Here is a 6,140-nt window from a genome sequence, read left to right on the forward strand (position 1 = left end):
AGCTCAGGAAGGGGGTAGGGTACAGATTGTGTAGGGTTTTGTGGGCCACGGAGTGAACTCTGGCTTTTACTCTGAGTGGCAGGGGAGCCACGGAAGGGTCATGAGCAGAGGAGGGCCGTGATCTGACAGGATTTAACAGGTTCCCTCTGGCTGCTGTGAAGAAAATAGGCTGTGGGGGCAGGGGCAGGAACAGGGGACTCTGAGGGGGAGGCTACCGCAGTGGTCCAGGCGAGCGGTGGTGCCGTGCCGGCAGGGGAGGTGATAAAAAGTGGTTAGATTATGGAGATACTCTGAAGACACAGACTGGATGAGTTCACCAAAAGAGAAACCATCAACTAGAGAAGGGGTCCAAGACATTTAGAGTTCGGAAACCAGGACAAACCAGCAAATGAGGCAGGCAGCGAGGGAAAGGAAAGGGTACAGCTTCCTGAATGAGTGGTGGATGAAGGAGCATATACGACAGTCTCCTGAGGTGAGCAAGCCTCTAGTCTTTTGGACTCTAGTCTCTAAACAGTCCCCAGGTGGTGGTTCAGCTAGACCCTATGAGTGAACCCCCCCAAAGAGCCCCCAAAACCCTGAGAAGAGAGGATGCATAAAGATGTGAGTTTCAGCATGTGAAAGGTTTGCCAAAGGCTGTAGCAGGCTTCCTGCCTGTTTTTAATTATTTATTATTTATTTTTGCAACTAAATACTTATTAAAATAACAAACTGTAATACAGATTTCCAGTGTAATATAGATATCACACATTTCTCCCAGTAATAAGTGATAGCCAGATGAATCACAACAGTAGAAGAATCTAGAACAATAAATTTTATTACTAGGAGTCCCCCTAGATGTCAGCAAACCAAACCCATTCACAGATGAGTAACCTAACGACAAGAGAGGCTGGCATTCTCTACAAATGCTTAGGGCACTGATCATGTGCCAGGCACTTACTTGGTGCTGGGCATATAAAAGTAAACAGAACGTGGTAACTGTACTCAAGGAGCTCATAGCCAGGCTAGTGGGCAATAGTGTCCAGTAAGAAGGAAATTAACACACAGCCTAATCCGTATTGTGCGAACAGCATGCTCAAGCTACAAGGTGCACCCAATCCAGGCTCGGGAGCAGCTCTGCGAAGGTCAAGTGTGAGCTGACCTAGGAAGGATGAACAGGAGTTACATACACAAAGAGGTAGTGAAACAGTGCCCCAGGATGGCCCTAGTGAGGGAAAGCATAGTGCATTTAGGTAATCAAAGGAGTTCAAGAACAAGGGAATTCTAGTCCTGGATTTTGGAGACAATCGCCTCCTCACTCCCAGTTCAATGCTATTTTTAGAATACTATCTGCCTTTCTAGGTCTCCTGACAAGTATGTGAGGATTCAGCACACATATCAATACTCTTGCATAGATAAAAAGGAAGCATATGTGGTTCATGCTTACCTACGTAGAGACATTAAGATTTTCAAACCCTCTTGTTTAAAATGTCTCTTTGAGGGGTGCCTGCATGGTTCAGTCTGTTAACTGTCTGACTTGGGCTCAGGTCATGGTGTCACAGTTCGTGGGTTCAAACCCTGCATCAGGCTCTGTACCAACAGCTCAGATCCTGGAGCCTGCTTCGGATTCTGTCTCTCTCTCTCTCTCTCTGCCCCTCTCTCTGATCATGTTCTGTCTCTCTTTCTCAAAAATAAAATAAAAACATTAAAATTCTTTAAATAAATATTAAAACTTTTTTTAAAAATAAAATAAAATGTCATTTTGAGGGGCACCTGGGTGGCTCAGTCAATTAAGCATCCGACTCTTGATTACAGCTCAGGTCATGATGTCACAGTTCATGGGATGGAGCCCTACATGGGGCTCTTAGTTGACAGCACAGACAGAGCCTGCCTGGGATTCTCTCTCTCCCTCCCACATGCGCTCTCTCGCTCTCAAAATAAATAAACATTTTTAAGTTTCTCTTTGAGGAAAAATTACTTTGTATTATTATAGTCTTTCATTTCCTCCCCAAATTTGCATCAATCGGGTCATACCATAAAGCTCTTAAGTCTGGAAGGGATTTTAAGGAATTACTTTGTCGTCCCAGCTAAGGCAGCTGCAGGGGGAACAGTCATCACCCTGGTGCAGGCAATAAAGGGGCCTTTATCTGCACAGAACTTAAACATTAATAATAAAACGGACTAAAATCATTCTGCACTTTATCACCACCACATGGCAGCAAACCAGCAATTCTCAGTAATGTTGGTAATGAAACACTCCTCCTGGCCAAGGCAACCTGCTCCTGCTGACGCTCGCCCCACGTATGCCACTGCACTTAGATACACCAGCACGCGCAGAAAGCTAGCACCCACACAAGCTATTCAAATGTCTGCAATCTCTATCTTAGCCATCTCTTCTGTTCATATTTACACATTCTCCATTCCATCCCATTCTGTAAACATAGCTTGAGTAGTCAAAATCATATATACAAAAAAAAAAAACCCACATCAATGTTTATCTTCCTACAATTATGGTATTTATCTCCAATGACGTTTCTCATTTCTCAAGTCTCAAATCCCTCTCGAGCTGGGGACGATGCCTAGTGCTGCCACTTCTGCGTTCATGGGCTTACCAGGTACAGTTCGTGCTCATCCTCTCTGGCTGGGCCATCTGGCAGGTGCTCAGCAGGGTAAAAACCCAGGGGTCTTTAATGCCCAGCTGCATGTTGAAAAACTGCATGGACAGTATCACAGCTTTGGTGGAGGTTTTCTGGACAGAATAACCATTTTTAACTGAATAAATGTCAATCCAGGTTTCATATGATCTAGCTGACTTTCTGTCAGACCACTTCTGGACCTTGATCTGCTCCTGGGGCCCCCTACAGAGAACTAGTCCTCAAAGGAGGCATTCTGAGGAATGTCTAGAGGGTCCCAGGGATTCGTCAGGGTGATCTTGGTGCACTGCTTGGTGGCTTATTCAATTTGAAACATCAATCCATCCCTATAGAACAAAATTTTTCAAATAAACTCTTGCAGGGGATTGGCACCTTCTAATGGTTGAACCCATCATAGGAGAGCCGAGCACAGCTATTGCACCTGCTGATCTGTGTATACAGAATCTAGTGGCCTTCCTACTGCATGGTGGAGGGTACAGGGTCCCTGGGGCACCACTGGTCCCTGCCTCCAGCACTGGCACCCCCAGGCTACAGAGGCCACCCATACCGAGAGGCTACCCAGCAGGTAGGCACCCAGGGCCCCCTGGGCCACGCTCCCTGCCTATTTTTAAACGACAGCTTGCATAAACAAACTTAAAAAAGGGGGGGGGGGTGCCTGGGTGGCTCAGTTTGTTAAGCATATGGCTCTTGGTTTCGGCTCAGGTCATGATCTCAGAGTTTGTGGGTTCAAAATAGGGCTCTGCACTGACAAGAGAGAAGCCTGCTTGGGATTCTCTCTCTCTCCTTACCCTGTTCTCGCTTGCATACTCTCTTGCTCTCTCTCTCTCAAAATAAATAAACAAACTTAAAAAAAGACAGCTTGCCTTGGACCCAGATGTCATATGCCTGGAGATAGATGATTTATGAAAGGAAGAAAGAAAATAGAAATGAGGGAAAAAAGAAGAAAGGGAGGGAGAAAGGGAGAAAAAGTGGGCATGGGCAGCATATGGGTAAATGAATGAATGTGTACATAGATGAATGGATGGATAGATGGGTTGATGGGTTAATGAATGGGAAGGTGGACTTATCCTCTGCCCCTGGAGAAACTCTTTCACATGTGTGTGCACAGAGGAGTAGAACTTTGTAAATTACAGGTGTGCTATAACACAGAAAAGACTAGAAACACCCAAATGTCTATCAACAAATGAATGGTTAAACAAATCATGATATGTCCATTTCATGGAATACTACTCAGCCATAAAAGAAAATAAACTTATGAGGCCAGAATTAACCTAATACCAAAACCAGACAGAAACATAACAAGAAAACTATAGACCAGTATCTCTTATGAATATAAATGCAAAAATCATCAACAAAATACTAGTAAATAAATTCAGCAACATATAAGAAGGATTATACACCACAAACAAGTGGGATTTATCCAAGAAATGCAGGATTTGTTCAACATAAGAAGACCAATGTAATATACCATATTAATAAAGGACAAAAACCACATGATCTTCTCAACAGATGCAGAAAAAGCATTTGACAAAATTCAATACCGTTTCATTATAAAAACACTCAACAGGGGCACCTGGGTGGCTCAGTCAATTAAGCGTCTGACTTCAGCTCAGGTCATGATCTGACAGTTTGTGGGTTCAAGCCCCGCATCGGGCTCTGTGCTGACAGTTAGCTCAGAGCCTGGAGCCTGCTTTAGATTCTGTGTCTCCCTCTCTCTCTGACCCTCCCCTGCTCACGCTGTCTCTATCTCTCTCTCAAAAATAAATAAAACATAAAAAAAAAAAACACTCAACAAACTAGGAACAAATGAGAACTTCCTCAACCTGATAAAGTGAATCTACAAAATGGGGTGCCTGGCTGGCTTCGTAGAGCATGCAACTCTTGATCTCAGGGTCATGAGTTCAAGCCCCACATTGGGTATAGAGATTACATAAAAATAAAATTAAAAAAAAAACCCTACACTGAAATTAAAAAAGAAGTGCATCTACAAAAAAACTTATAAGCTAATGTCATACTTCATGATGAAAGACTAAAAACTTTGTCCTAAAGATCAGGAACAAGACAAAGATGTCCTCTCTCACCATTTCTATTCAACAATGTACTAAATAGAAGGGCAATTAGGCAATAAAAAGAAATTAAAAGCATCCAGACTGGAAAAAAAAAAAAGAAGTAAAACTAACAGTATTTGCAGATGACATGATCTGATCTTATACAGAGAAAAATCTTAAGGAAATCACAATAAAGCCATTACATATATATGAAGACTACATTTTATGTGTATATGAGCCCAGCATGGTTGCAGGGTACTAGATCATACAAGACTTAGTCATATTTCTATATAATAGCAATTAACAGCCCAAAAATGAAGTTAAAGGGAGAGGCAAGATGGCCGAGAAGTAGGGAGCTCCATACATTTTGCTCGCCTGCATCTCTCAGAGAAGGTCTGAAGCCATAGGACACTGAACCGCAGGAGTCTGGGAGGAAAAGAGACAAGAGTCCACTAAGAAGACAACCTTATAGGTGCGTGAGTGCGAACTGGGGAAGACTAAAATGAAGTTAAGAAAACAACTCCAGGGGCACCTGGGTGGCTCAGTCGGTTGGGCATCTAATTTCGGCTCAGGTCATGATCTCACGGTTCGTGGGTTCGAGCCCCGCGTCGGGCTCTGTGCTGACAGCTAGCTCAGAGCCTGGAGCCTGCTTCAGATTCTGTGTCTCCTTCTCTCTCTGACCCTCCCCTGCTCGCGCTGTCTCTCTCTCTCTCTCTCTGGAATAAATAAAAACATTAAAATTTAAAAAAAAACAACTCCATTTACAATAGCATAAAAAAGAATAAACTACTTAGTAATAAATTTAACAAAAGATGGGTAAGACTTGTATACTTAAAACCATAAAACACTGTTGAAAGAAATTAAATAAGATCTGGGTGCCTGGGTGGCTCAGTTAAGTGACCAGCTTTGGCTCAGGTCATGATCTCATGGTTCGTGGATTCAAGTCCTATATCAGGCTCTCTGCTGTCAGTGAGGAGCCTGATTCAGATCCTCTGTGCGCCCCCCTCTGCCCCTCCCTTACTTGCTCTCTCTCTCAAAAATAAACATTAAAAAAATTAAATAAGACCTGAAATAAATGAAAAGACATCATAAACTCATGGATTGGAGACTTTATAGTATTAAGAAGGCAATACTCACCAAACGGATCTACAGGTTTAATGCCATCCATATCAGAATCCAAGCTTGCTTCTTTGCAAAATTGACAAACTGATCCTAAAATTCATATGAAAATGCTAGGGACCCAGAATGGCTACAACAATCTTGTAAAAGAAAAACACAGTTGGAGGACTCATACTTTGTGATTTTTTTTTAACTTTTTTTTTTTAATAGTTTGTCAAATTAGTTTCCACATAACACTCAGTGCTCATCCCCACAAGTGTCCTCCTCCATGCCCATCCCCCCCTCCCCCCACATCCATCAGTCCTCAGTTTTTGTCAGCATTACAGAGTCTCTCATGGTTTGC

General features: G+C 43.0%; 1 pseudogene; it reads right to left on the reverse strand.

Moving 5' to 3' along the window:
- Window positions 1-2,584: 2,584 nt before the first annotated feature.
- Window positions 2,585-3,511, reverse strand: LOC144222484 (mammalian ependymin-related protein 1 pseudogene; annotated as a pseudogene).
- Between the last annotated feature and the right edge of the window lie 2,629 nt (window positions 3,512-6,140).

This window comes from Crocuta crocuta, unplaced genomic scaffold (assembly GCF_008692635.1).
Source record: "Crocuta crocuta isolate KB4526 unplaced genomic scaffold, BGI_CrCroc_1.0 scaffold943, whole genome shotgun sequence".
In the NCBI taxonomy this organism is placed as follows: Eukaryota; Metazoa; Chordata; class Mammalia; order Carnivora; family Hyaenidae; genus Crocuta; species Crocuta crocuta.